The 14,514-nt window shown below is 43.7% G+C and overlaps 1 protein-coding gene across 4 annotated transcripts in view; it reads right to left on the reverse strand.

Moving 5' to 3' along the window:
* Ston2 (stonin 2) overlaps window positions 1-14,514 on the reverse strand; it is a 149,708-nt gene that overhangs the window by 37,737 nt on the left and 97,457 nt on the right. The gene's annotated exons all lie outside the window — the stretch shown is intronic.

Raw genomic sequence — 14,514 nt, forward strand, 5'->3', positions numbered from 1 at the left:
CTTCCATCCTGCAAATACATTGCCCGCCAGACTTCCCCTCCCCAACAAACTCTCCCTGTAAAACTTCTGGATGGACAATATTTATTTTTGCTGCTTGTAACCAAAGTGGCCTGCTGGTTCCTTAACTCCCATTTTCTTCTCTTGATTCTCTTGATGTCCTCCATGTTTACCCATCACCGTATTGGCCATTTTTCTAATTGCTGGGCTCTGACAAACAGCAACTGAGGGGAAGGAGGGTTTATTTTGGCTTAGTTTATGAAGTGATAAAGACCAGTGGTTCTCAACCTTCCTAACACTATGGCCCTTTAATACAGTTCCTCATGTTGTGGTGAGCAGATTATTTTTGTTGCTACTTCAGAATTGTAATTCTGCTACTGTTGAGTTGTAATGTAAATATCTGATATAAAGAAAATCTGATATGCGACCCTTGTAAGAGGGTTGTCAAAGGAGTCATCGCTTAGGCTGAGAACCACTGATGGAGACAATCATAGAGGGGAAGGTATTGTGGCTGAGTGTGAGGTCAAGTTGCCATGATAGTCAGGAAGCAGAAAGCTGGCAGGAGGCAGGATGGGGTGTATAAAACTTGAAGGCTTGTGCCTCACCCTCGGTGACCCATGTCCTCCAGCATGGCTCCCCCACTTAATGGTTCACAGCCTTCTCAAACAGTTGATGACGGGCCCCAATACACAAACCTAGAGGGGACATTCTACACTCAAACCACAGCGATACTGAGCACAGCCTGCACAATCACACTATATGAACAGAAAGTTCACCTTCAGAGAATTCGTCCATTCCTGATTACAGCAGGATGATTTTTTAAAAAACGGGCTTCTGGTATACACGCAAGAGAAATAATAGTATGTTCCTCTCACTAGCCTTCAGGGCAAAGAACAAAGGGAAAATCCATCTAACACTGGGCATCTCCAATAGAGTTCAACTACAACAGAATGCTAACCCTTTAATGAGCACCAGCAAAGACAAGCCCTGTAGCTGTGCCCAAGAATCATAGTTATTATCTTTTCAGCTGGTGGCTATCATAACAAGCACTGATTTATTGAACTGGAAGGGCAAACAAGTAATTAGGAAGTTTAAAGGAGTTCTAAACATCAGCTAGCAGGCATGGGGATGCACACACCTATGAAACAGCCTTAAAACTGGGAAGGCGGTCGGGGACTTATCTCAGTGATCATTCTCTCCCATCTTCTAAGCCAGCACCAACAAGGGAGATGAACAAAGCTGCACAAGTTAAGCCTCCGAAGGCATCTAAGCTAGTGAACCACGCAAACCCACTGTCAGAAGCAACTAGAACATGAGGCTTCCCTCGACTGCACCTCTCTGGAAGTGCTTTCTGAACACCAATGTTGTGTTCAGCCTGCACAAGTGGTAGCAAAGCTTCATCTCCTGGCATTGACTGTATGCAATTTTTCAAAACAGTCAGAATTAAAGCGGAGTAAATTTCTGTTTTTAAAGGGGCGCCACAGCGTAGTATAGAAATCTGGACCGACTGTCTTTTGGCTGGTGTCTGAAAGTGTAGCTTGGCTTCAGTTTCCTAAGGAGTCACAAAGGATTAATACTGTATGACATGGGTGAGGTTGATAGATCGGATAACATATCTAGAGCATTATATCTTTGACTTTATTATTGTAAGGAAGAAGAATGGCTTTGTCTATTGAATATAAATCGGTTCAGCGAAGATTTCCCAAACAGAAAGTTATAAGTTTTAACCATTATTACAGTCATTAGTCACCATCAAGACTTTTATTTTCTCTGGATTTGTGCAATCCAGCTGAGAAACCAGAAACTATTTCTAGGACTCTGAGCTGACAAGTCATACCGCAGCACCCATGTGCTAAGAGTAGGGCACTGACTCACAGGGATTCTTCTTGGAGCTCATGGGCTGTAGAGGGAGCCAGAAATGGGGGGAGGGGCAGGCAGTTTTTTTTTCAGACCAGGAAAAATAAAAAGAATGAATGAGAAAATAGACATTCTCAATGCATAGACATGCCCGGATCACACGGTGCTATGCGAAGAGGCAGAGGCGTTGTTTGGTGCCGTTCTATCCATAGTATGTGGGCTGTGTCTGCGTACTCCAGAGCTGGCTGCTGTGCAGTGCTGGCCATGTAGAACAGGCCGAGCTAACAGGAAAACCAGCTGTATAACCTCTCCCTGGCATTTGCCTGCCCCGTCATCTTTACAGAACTGGAACTAGATTATCAAAAGGCCCCTAGACCAAGTAACTTTCACTCTGGGCCTCCGTGTCCCTATCAGTAAAATGAGAGAAATCATGTTTACTTCCCAATCCTAGGAAAATTAAGTGAGGTCTCAGGAGAAATAAATATTTATCACACTGTCTGACACAGGTGGCTAATGGACTGAGATGTTGTTACAGAAATTACTGTTGGTTTTAAATTACAGATTAACATTTAGCCTAGTCTCGAAAGTTCTAGATTTTGCTACATCTGATTAATTACTACATTTTGAAGGATGGTGTTTCCTCAAATACTTCTTTACGCCTTTTTATTTATTTTTAAATTTGTATGTGTGTGGGTGTTCTGCCTGCATGTACGTCTGTGTATCAGGAACATATTGTGCCCATGGAGGCCAGAACTAGTTGGTCCCTGGAACTGGAGTTACAGATAGTTGTGGGTCACCACCTAGGTACTGGGACTTGAACCCAGGTTCTCTGGAAGAGCAGCCAGTGCTCTCAACTGTTGAACCATCTTATCTCTTTAGCCCTTTGTTTTCTTTTTTAAACCAATATAAAACTTGGAGCATTACTTAGTGAAGAGAATTTTTTTAAGTTACTCAGTGGATTTTCCAGGTTGTGCACTCTTACAGCTGACTCCTTCCTTGGACTGGTGAGGTAAAGGACGAAGTTCTACTATGTAGTAGTGTTACAAGGTCAATCTTTGGATCATAAAGGAGATCAAGAATCATTCCATTTTAATCATGGCCATGTATGTGGAACACACACTCTGTGGGAATCCCTCACTGGGAAAAACAGCCACTATTAATTTTCTCATTACTGTCTTTTTTTTTTTTTTTGAAAACAGACAGATGGTTTTCTCATGGGAGAGTCAGAGGTAAAGGCCAAAGACAGGAAGAGACTCAGCCAGAGGTGGTGTCATCTGAGAATCCTCCACATAGGCCATCATCCTTGCAGCTCAGGACAACGGCTCTGTAATTGTTCAAGCTCTGTTAGCGATAGGAAGTAACAGGCTAACAGACTGTGTGTGTACATAGGTCCCTAAAGTCCTGCCCTTTGGCTACAGAATTCAGTTAATACCCTTAACTCTCAACTGTACATTTTAAAGCAAGGAGATGGGTCAGATGGTCTTGTAGGACTGACAGGATGAATTCATATCCATCTAAGACCCATATTCACTCTTCTTTTTATTGCAAAGTGTAATCATGGAAACCAACTGCTATTAGCAAGCTTTTTGTTTTGTTTTCTCTGTGGAGCCTTGGCTGTCCTAGACTCGTAGAAAGCATTTTTTTTAAAAAAATGTGCACAGTTTTGATGAGGCACAAATTATGAACAAATAATAAAAGTATGAATTCATGTTAGCATGTATATATGGTGCTCTCCTGCAGTTACTACAAAGACAGCTGCCTGCCCATCATCACTATTGCCTGCTATCACGGTTTGTCTCTGTTTCCATCTGTGGCAATGACAGACACAGCATCCACAGACTCTCATGATGGGTCACTTAATTCTAACCTATGAACAGCTGAGACTCCGTGGAGCTGCAGATAGATGGGCCAGGATGAGCAGCTTCTACCAGCTCATTGTAGCAGACACCTGAGAGGTGGCGACATCAGCAACAGTGGGAACGTTTGAGTTACACGACTGAGAAGTCTCATTGGCCTCCAGGAGTTACGTGTAAGTTAATCATGGTTAACATCTACTGTGTGCCAGGCCCTTCAGCATTATATACAACACTGAACTAATACTCCACTAGTGTTCCTGGTTCGTGGGCTAGAGGACGAGGGATGGAGAAGGTTCCTGACCATCTGCAATATGCTGTCAGCTCTTTCACAGCAGGAAAGCTCCTGCTTCCTCTCCCCTGTGTCCTCTTTCCAAGTCCTGTGATTCACTTCCCTTTCTCACAAGCCTGAAAGTCCTTTGAGGTCAGATGCCTGTGAAAGTTAGAGCCTGGGTCTGCTCTTTTACGTTTTGTTTTTTGTTTTTTTTGTTCTTTTCTTTTGGGGGGGGGAAGGAGTGGGAGGGGTGGAGAGTTGAGACAGGGTTTCTCTTGTGTAGCCTTGGCTCCTTGGCTGTCTTGGACTCGCTTTGTAGACCAGGCTGGCCTCAAACACACAGAGACCTGCCTGCCTCTGCCTCCCAAGTGCTGGGATGACAGTTGGGTACCACTGTGCCAGGCTGCTCTTTGACTTTTTAAAAGGTATTTACTCTAAGTGCCAAAGTACTCTAAGTACTCTAAGTTGGCTGCTTGTCAACTCAGTTCTATGACTGCCTATCTGCTTCTAGCATGGAGTCCTCGGCAACACTCATCTGCCTTCCTTCTTCATCTGTGCTAGGCATTTGTTCAACGTGGCAGGCCTGGGCTAGGATCTGAGCTAAAGAACAAGCACAGAAGAACTTGGAGAAAGTTATTCTAGAACCTACATTCACTTCCTGGAAGACTGAGTAGAATTCATACTCGTTTTCCACCTTGTATATAAAAGGCCACTGGATACTCAAGCTGTACAGCATTAACACAAGAGCAATGACACAGGGGAATATGGGGCTTAGGTTTCCAACACCCCCAATTCCTGCCTGGCTACCTCTGCTCTACTCAGCTCTCCTCTTCCCCTCGCCATGCTCCAATACAACCCCGATACTAAGAAATGCCAAACATGGAGGTATTTCCAATAGGAAATGACCAAAAGAGAAAAGGCTGTTTCTCAGGAATATCCACTAAAAACAACAACAACAACAAAATTAACAGGTGGAATTCCTTTAATTGCAGCACTCTAAAGACAGAGGCAGGTGAATCTCTGATTTTGAGGTCAGCCTGGTCTACAGAGTGAATTCCAGGATAGGCCAGGGCCACATAGAGAAACCCTGTTTCCAAAAACCAAAAACCAAAACCAAAACCAAACCAACCAAACAACAACAGTAACCAAAAATATTAATACAATGTTCCAGTCATTGTAAAAGAAAAAAAAATTAATTTTCTTCTTCTATGAGAGATATTGCTACGAGTTTGAAATAAGATGAATGTGAGGAGGTGCAGAGAAGTTAAATGATATAGCTGCTAGTTGCATAGCCAGTAAGTGGCACAGCTGAGCTGTAAAAGGATTTTCCATCGAAAAGAGATGAATTTGCTTTATTACACATTTTCCTGAATAAGCCCACAAGCAGGCAGACGGATAGGATAACCAGATAGTATTTATAGCAGACCTTCTCTGGAACTAGCCCAGGGGTGTCAGACAGGAAAGCACCATGACCTCCAGCACTAGGTTTGCCTCTGTGAGGGAAGGAACAGCAATACACTGCTTGGGAAGGCATATGTGCCTTATGACCTGGCTGCTTGTCAACTCAGTTATTCCCTGGTCTTTGGCCAACATGACACCATACTGCCGAAGTAAATAAGCTATGTGCGTGTGTGCAGTGTCTGTGCAGCTCGGTATAAAGGCCACCAGGCACACCTTGCATTCTTGGCTGAAATCCCTTCCTGCCTATAGGGAAGAGACTGTGTGTTTGTTCTAGTCATTCTTCTCTTCCTGAAGTGGCTCAGGGGAGGCCAGAACTTGGCTAGGAGTTTATCTGTTTAGTATGGGTGGGGCCAAGCTTGAAGGTAGGCAGGCTATGGGCATTTCTGTGCAGGGTGGGTGCTGGTAAAAATGACTTGAGCAACATCCATTCGGACAACCAACTCTGTCCGTAGAGTCATCTCAGGGAGAGGACCAAAAGAGAAACAACCAGTTTTACCTGACCTAACACTTATCTAGGCTTGTTCTTAAGATAAACGGAAAATGCCTGGGCTTTAAGAGCCTGGAGATTTCAGGCTTTTGACAGAGGCCTACTTTTCTTAGGCAACCCCCAGCCCCTAGGCTACTTCCTCTGAAACAGAAGCACAGAGACCAAAGGAGTTGCATCTTCGAAAGTGATCATCACCTTGCTCTAAGCTTCCTCTTCCTGGAGGATAACAGTCCATCACACCTCAAACCTAAAGAATTCTCACTCTTCCTTTCAGGCATCTAGATAAACCTTGGGGCTTGGAATCAAAATGGTCCCTTGGTTTTTTTATTGCTTTGCTTTGCTTGTAGGTACAATGAGAAGGGCTAGCTATGATTTCATGAATCATTGTTCTGTCCTTAACCATAACTGCACCAAGCTATAGAAATCTACCAGTTCTTTTGAAAACATTCATACTTTTCTGGCACTTATTACAGAAGTTCAATCCCATGTTTCTCCACCTCCTTCCCTGCCCCCCCCACCTCCACACACTGGCTTTTCTATTATGATATTGTGTGCTCTTCCAAGGTCTCACCCCATTTCATACATTCTGGCTGGAAAGGCCTTTTGGTCTAGTCAAGGAAAACTAAAACCCGCCTAACTAACGACCAGATCAGTGACAGGAATCCAGAGGCTTTAGGTCTGGGGTAAGGTGGGTAAAAGACAAGGAAAGCAGAGAAAGCAAATCATTGAGACCCTTAAAGCTTCATATGGATTTCTATAAGTGACGTACACACAGCAATTCAGCTCACTTTCACTGAGCAGCCTTACATATATATATAATAGTGAGCAAATCAGATGGCTGCACTCCCCCAAGTCCCCAGTCACATGAAATTAAAAGAAAAAAATCATTACAGACGGCTATCCTGGGACTGCTGTTTGGACTGCTTTGGAATGATATATTGTGGGTTTAGTACAAAAAAAAAATTCAATTGAATTTTTTGGTGGGGAGTAGTACTGGGAAGTAAGCCTAAGGCCTTGCTCATACTTTGTAAGTGATCTACAACTAAGTTCCTCCCCTGCCCTAAAAGTGCCCTTTTAATAATAAAACCCAAAGCCCAATGCCTTTCTAAAGAAAAGCCAAACACACTGTTTTTTTAATCAGCACGCATTTGTAAACCAGATACAGAGAATGAAGCCAGCAGATTTCTCGGCATGCACATCTGCCAGCAAAGTGAAAACTAAGCTGTAATGTGTAATAAGATCAATGAAACCAAAATGCTTGTTAAATTCCATACTCTGCTTTTCAGAAGACCTAGGTTCGATTCCCAGCTATAACCGGCTGTAACCTCAGTCGGAGGGAACCTGATGCCCATTTCTGACCTCCGCAGGCACCAGGCACACATGTGGCTCACAGACTCACATAAAGGAAAATCAAGAATAAGCATAACCATTCTTTTTAGATTAAGGTTTGCTAATTTTATTCATTATCCCAGACAGAACTACAATTAGCCCGAGAGTTTGATTATTCCCATGCTCAAGCTTCCCTTGCTCCCAACAGAGACCCTAAACTGCAGCCCTGAGCGACAAACAGGCATTTTAAAGTGTTTGTGAAACTTCCCCTGAGTCAGTTCTGCTCACAGATCTTTCTCCCCAGTGTTCAAATCACAGCACCCCCATCCGGGGAAAAAAAGAACCCCTCCATTTCTCATTCTTTTTTGCAGCTCTTGTCAGTAAACAACACAGGCAGCACATTAGTCAGAAGGTCTGATAAATGCAGAGGAACAACCCACACCGTGGCCCACTCTGGCATCTCCAAACTCAACAGTAATCCAGGAGCTTTGCCTATTTCTGCATGTTAGCAAAAAGAATCAAGGAAAGTTTTCCAAATGCGACCCATGAGATGTCTCTCAAAAGGAATGCCTCATTAAAAATGGAGGAAAAGGTTCTATTGACAACAGATTTATCTCCACTCCTTCTCTACCTCACACCTCTTCAAGGGACAAATGATAGGAAATATCCCTCCGTCAAAGTAAGATTTCTCTCTGCCTGCCCATGATCCTTAGCTCTGGATTTGCATTAAGGGCTCCTCTCTTCTGCAGACACGTTGCTTCATTGAAACATCTTAGAGAGCAGCTGTCCCCGAGACAATGAAGTTACCCGCACTCAGGCATTTCCAGGAGGCAGGCGACAATGCTGGCAGAATTCTCAACCTGTTGCTATAGTAGCAGGAAGAATGTGATTCAAGCAGCTCTGCTGAGATCCCAATCCAAATCCCTCCAGCTCCCAGAGAGAACATTAACCCTTCCCTGCCCCTTTTCAGGGGCAGAAATACTTAGGAGGAACCCTGATTTCCTCCCTGCTGGAAGCAGTTATCTTCGAGTCTAATCATTCCGTCACCCACCGAATACCCATTGATTTACGCACCCTTGTGTGGGCCCTGCGTTTCCGTGGAAAACAAGCCAGGCATAGCCCTGGGTATTAAGCATGAAGGAGGAGGTGGACGTTAAGTGATTGCTAAAAACACAGCACATTATGCAGCACCAGCAAACAATCTACGCAAGATAATCAGAGCATTCGCTAGTTACAGTAGACACCGCATGTTCTGAGCGAGGGCAATGGCTTGAAAATTTACAAGTGTTCATTCAACCAACAACATCACTAGAAATTTCTGCCCCAATGCTCTCATGCCTCCCACAAATTAGCTTAAACAAGTCTTTTATTTAAATCAAGTTTTTCTTCCCTGAATAAATTAGAAATAGTATAATCTGTTAGTGGAGAGGTTTTCAACCTGTGGGACGTGGCACCTTTGGGGGCCCGAATAACCCTTTCACAGAGGTCAGATATCAGATATCCTGCATGTCAGATATTTATAACATGATTTATAACAGTAGCAAAATTACAGTTATAAAGTAGCAACAAAAATAATTTTCTGCGTTGGGGTCATCACGCCATGAGGAACTGCACCGAAGGGGAAGGGCTGCAGCATTAGGAAGGTTGAGAACCACTGTATTAGAGAATCATGGCACGCAGTTACTGAACATTTACAGTACCTGGCAGCAGAAATGTCAGGTAGCACTTAGAAAAGACACAAAGAAGCACTGTGCAGGGCTAATTCATTTCTGTGGTAAAGGCACCAGTGAAAACCCTTTGGGGAATATACTTTACCAATGTCCTATGTCTAATCCAGGCTTCTTTCCTTACACTGTGCAGTGGAAATCTCATGTTGTCAAACACATCCCCTTGCTCAACTTCCTCATTTCCCAAGGAGCACAGACATAAGGAAGGCGGAGTTTCTCTGGAGGCTAAATGCAGTAAGTAGGTAATGTTATTCTATAAGCTATTGGTGAAGACGGCTGCAATCAGATTACCAAGCAAGAGCTGAGGGGCTGGGGAGAGTGCGCTGTGGGAAGAGTGCTTGCTGGACAAACAAAAGGACCTGAGTCTGAATTCCCTGCAGCCACTTAAAAAAAAAAAAGTCAGGCACTGTCTGTCACACTTTCCGGTAATACCAGCACGGAGGAGGTAGGCTAAGTGAACATTCTAATTCCTGGAGCTCCCTTGCCAGCCAGTCTAGCCAAACTGGGGGAGCTTTAAATTTCGGTGAGAGAGGCCTTGTCTCAAAAAATACGGTAGATTACACCCATCAGAATGGCCAAGATGAAAAACTCAAGTGACAACACATGCTGGAGAGGTTGTGGAGAAAGGGGAACCCTCCTCCACTGCTGGTGGGAATGTAAACTGGTACAACCACTCTGGAAATCTATCTAGTGCTTTCTAAGACAATTAGGAATAGTGCTTCCTCAAGACCCAGCTATACCACTGCTAGGTATATACCCAAACTTTGCTCAAGTACACAAAAGGGACACTTGCTCAACCATGTTTATAGCAGCTCTATTTGTAATAGCCAGAACCTGGAAACAACCCAGATGTCCATCAACAGAGGAATGGGTACAGAAATTGTGGTATTTTTACACAGTGGAATACTACTCAGCAATCAAAAAGGAGGAAATCATGAAATTTGCAAACAAATGGTGGGATCTAGAAAAAAATCATTCTGAGTGAAATATCCCAGAAGGAGAAAGACAAACACAGTATATACTCACTTATATAGACCTATAAGATATGATAAACATAATGAAATCTATACACCTAAGAAAGATAATCAATTGAGCGGACATGGGGTAAGATGATCAATCCTCGTTTAGAAAGACAGATGGGATGTGCATTGAACGTATGACAGGAGTCTACTGAGCGCATCTGAAAGACTCTAACTAGCAGTGTTTTCAAAGCAGACACTAAGACTCATAAACAAACCTTCGGCAGAGTACAGGGAATCATAGGAAAGAAGGGGAGTTAGTCTGATGGGGAAAGGATAGGAGCTCCACAAGGACCAAATATATCTGGGCACAGGGTCTTTTCTGAGACTGACATTTAACCAAGGACCATGTATGGATATAACCTAGAACCTCTGCTCAGATGTAGCCTGTGGTAGCTCAGTAACCAATTGGTTTCCCAAAGTGAGGGGAACAAGGACTATTTCTAACAGGAACTCAATGACTGGCTCTTTGATCTCCCCACCCCCCAAGGGAGGAGCAGTCCTGTTAGGCCACAGAGGAGGGCTTTGCAGCCAGTCCTGAAGATACCTGATAAAACAGGATCGGATGAATGGGGAGGAGGTCCCCCCTATCAGTGGACTTGGAAAGGGGCATGGTGGAGATGAGGGAGGGAGGGAGGGACTGGGAGGGAATGAGGGAGCGGGACACGGCTGGGATACAGAGTTAATAAAACATAACTGATAAAAAAATTAAAAAAAATACGGTAGAGTCTGGGCAGAGTGAAACAAGCCAGCACTTGGGAGGCAGAGGCAGGCAAATCTCTGAATTCAATGCCAGCTAGGACTGTTAGTATTTTGGAATACAACCTGCTTCTGGGTTGCCCAGCAACCTATGATGATGTCATGTGTCGCCAGCCAGCCAGGTGACCACACCTGGAAGGCGTGGTTACCGTGCCCCCTTAAAAGGGCCGATCTGACACGTGGTCTTTCTTACTCTTACTCTCTTTACACTCTTCTCTGCGCCCCCTTCTCCCATCCCCGCTTTCCATCTCTCTTTCCCCACCATGCCCTGCTACCCACTTCCTCCGTACCCTTCTAATAAACCTCTCGCAGAGAATATATCGGTTGTCCCCCTGCATCTTCTTATTTTTAATTTTTAACAAGGACTACATAGTGAGACCCTGTGTCAAAAGAAAAGAAAAACTCCTCTGGAGCTGGCTACTAGATGAGACCCTTTGCATCTCAGTTGTGCTGAGCGATGAGGTAAAATCTGATGCAACACACATGCAAAAGCACAGAATGAGCGCCAGCAAAGCCTACTACCTGAAATAAAATGCTCCGCTATTGTTTTTAGTAACACTGTACTATGTAGTTTCCATCCTGGAGGATATATGAGAATCACAATCCTATATTAAAACACCGATTTCCTATCTCAACAGGAGGCTCTGGCTATAGTTAAAGAAGAGAAGATGATATCAGGAAAAGATTCATCTAAACATCTTAACCATAGCAACTGGTTTGGGAGCTGGGGAAAGACCCCAAGAACCCGACTAGATGAAAACTGGTTACTTTCCTCCCAGACATAATAAATGACAAGGAAGGGATGCCACAGGACCTGGAGTAATGATGTTACCTATTGCTACTCTCCTAGGGCTGGAGAAGGGACAGCCAACCGAGTGACCTGCACTCCTATGGCTTAGGGGACAAGGTGGGTGGAATGGAGACACTCCACAGAGATTTCAGTCAATTCTCTGCAGCATTCCTTTCTTTTGAAATTGCATCAAGCTAGATCATAACGGAGTATGATGTGACTTCCACATTACCAGGAGCAAGCAGATCGGCTCCAAAGGTGGACAATGGTCTGCCTCTTGGCTACTCAGGAATCCAAGTATGGCTCCATGATCCTTTCCAAAGAAGGAAATGGCAGTAACTAATTTAACCACCCTACTGCCATTTCCCGTGCTAAGGAAGTAGATCCATTTCCCTGACCTTTAACACTAGACTTGGTCATGTGGCATGCTAGGATGGTGTGAGGTTGGGGAAGCAGGAACTGGGATACTATAAATTGGTTATGTGAGTATCTTGAGGGGCATGTGTGGTAAAGCTACCTCCATCTGAACTCAGTCTAGAATTGGCTGTTTCCCCCCTTCAACCTACAGACAGCTGAAGAAATGGGCATTATTGTATGCCTCAGGGATCCAGCAGTTGTTTAAACTGGGTTTTTTGGAGACAGAGTTTCTCTATGTAGTTCTGGCTGTCCTGCAACTCATTTTGTAGACAAGACTGACCTCAAATTCACAGGTACCTGTCTGCCTTTACTGCTGCCTGCCTCAGCACTGATATTAAAGGTGTGCCTAGTCTGTAGCTGTTTGTGGCAACAGCTGATATACCCAGCACATTAAGAGTTCACCTGTAGTGTAAGGGTTAAAATAGTGTTTGCTTTTCCTTAAAATGTAATAGAAATAAGAAATCTCTGATAGTTTCCTTTATTACACCATAAATCTGGAGTCCTATTACCTTCTTAACATCCAAGACTCATGAGTCCATGCCCTGGTCTCAGCTCCAGGGAATGCAAGGGTAAACATTACATAACTCTAATTATCAATCCGCATCTGTGATTTTTCCTACCATCTAGCATCAGGGCCAGTGTGCTTTCCCTGAAGATTAATAAAGTGTATTTCTGCAGCTAAAAGTAGTCTGTAACAAATTTTGAAACACCAGCTGTTACTTAAGTGCTGGATAAACTAGAATCATTTGCATGCAGTAATGACAATCCAGTGGGTTGGCAAATCCAGTTACTAGCTTTTAGTCTTGGCCAGTCCCCAGAGCTTTGCAAGTTACAGGTTCTAAGAACCCATCAGCAGATATTTGATGAAATAACTCTAACACAAGATACGGGCCTGTGTTGAATCATCATAGTAATGGGGACAATCTTAAGAATTGAGGACCCCTCACCTAACACCAATTTAATAGAATTCCAAGGCTGACGAAATCAGATCTGTGAATGACACAAAACTATGCCCAGGAACCAGGACCAGGTAGACCAAACTCGTCAGTTAGTTGAGAGCTGCATAACAAAGCAGTCTAAATTCTAGCTTAAAACAATAAGCACTTGTTATCGGTCATCGTTCTGTGCGTGAACAGGTTTGTCTGATCTCTGCTGGGACATTCAAGTGTCTGGACAGCTGGCTGGTTCAAGCACTATCAGCTGGTGGAAGTGGATCTCTGAGCCATCCATTGGAGCATCTATTCCAAGAGAACAAGCACAAGTATGTGAGTTCTCCCAAGGTCTGGATTTAGGAACACACAGCTTTGCTTCTGTATTTCTACTGACCAAAGCAAGCAATGGAGTCAAACCTAGATTTGAAGTCTACGGGAGCCACAAAATCATGCTGCAATGGAATAGAGTCAAAGAGAATGACTGGTTCTTTTTTTTTTTTTTTTGCAATCAATTTATTATACAGAATGGGAGAAAAATGTCACCGCCAGCCACGTGCGATTATCTAAGCAAGGGCCACCATTTTGACATTCCTCTAGAAAAGATACAAGGTTCTCACATTAAAGCTTCATACCTATTTCTATTTCTGCCTGTGGTTTGCATATGCATGCATACACCTTAAAAATCTTTATGACCTCAGTGGGCACTGCACCAAACAAAAGCAATCTGGAGGTGTATATCATGTATATCATTCTTTGGGGACATTTGAAAGTGTGCATGACATGAGGATATGGCCAGGGCAAACCTGTCTCTCTGCAACATCTTTTCTTAGCTTGGGATATGAGCATTGATGAGGAGAGAACCTGCCTGCCCAACCTTAGCATGAAGACAATAAGAAGAAATGGTACATGAGAAAGATAACATGTAAGCCCCAGATAACAGCCCCAGAGAAGCAGGAAAACTGGAGCTTGCTGGAGACTACAGGCTGGCTCCATTAGCTAGTTTCTTCACTCTCTCTCTCTATCTTTCACTCACCCTTGCCCTATTTGTCACCATTTAGGAAACATGCAAAAGCTACCTGGGCTGCATCTACAACTTTTTTTTTCCCTGACCTAGGCTCCCACATGTATGCAGCCTGGCTGCAACCTAACAGCAGTTATTATATAGCATCCCAACAGCACTGCTTTGTAGAAACAAAACAAAACAAACATTGTTTTGTTATTATATAGCATTTATTATAGCATTTATTATTATATAGCAGTTATTATATAGCATCCCAACAGCACAGTCTGTTTGTTTTGTTTTGTTTTGTAGAAAAATCACCATGACCTTTTGGAGAATGCCAATCGCCACTGCCACTTGAATGCTTTAAACGCCTACTTGTGAGCTCTGGACAGCATGGGGTAAAAGAAGAAAGAATTCCAGAAACCAGAGCACAGCAGGACAGAAGAGTAGGCTCCTCTAGGAAGTGCCTGAAGGCTCTTTGGAGAGAATTCTTCAGGTGAGAAGAGGAACCCCATACCTTTCTCAGAAACAAAGCTGCCTGAAGTGCATAGGCTGACTCTGACTTACTAAAGGTAGTTCGGTTTTCAAACTGCTGGGGAGGATCACTAC

The sequence above is a fragment of the Meriones unguiculatus genome, chromosome 7 (assembly GCF_030254825.1).
Source record: "Meriones unguiculatus strain TT.TT164.6M chromosome 7, Bangor_MerUng_6.1, whole genome shotgun sequence".
In the NCBI taxonomy this organism is placed as follows: domain Eukaryota; kingdom Metazoa; phylum Chordata; class Mammalia; order Rodentia; family Muridae; genus Meriones; species Meriones unguiculatus.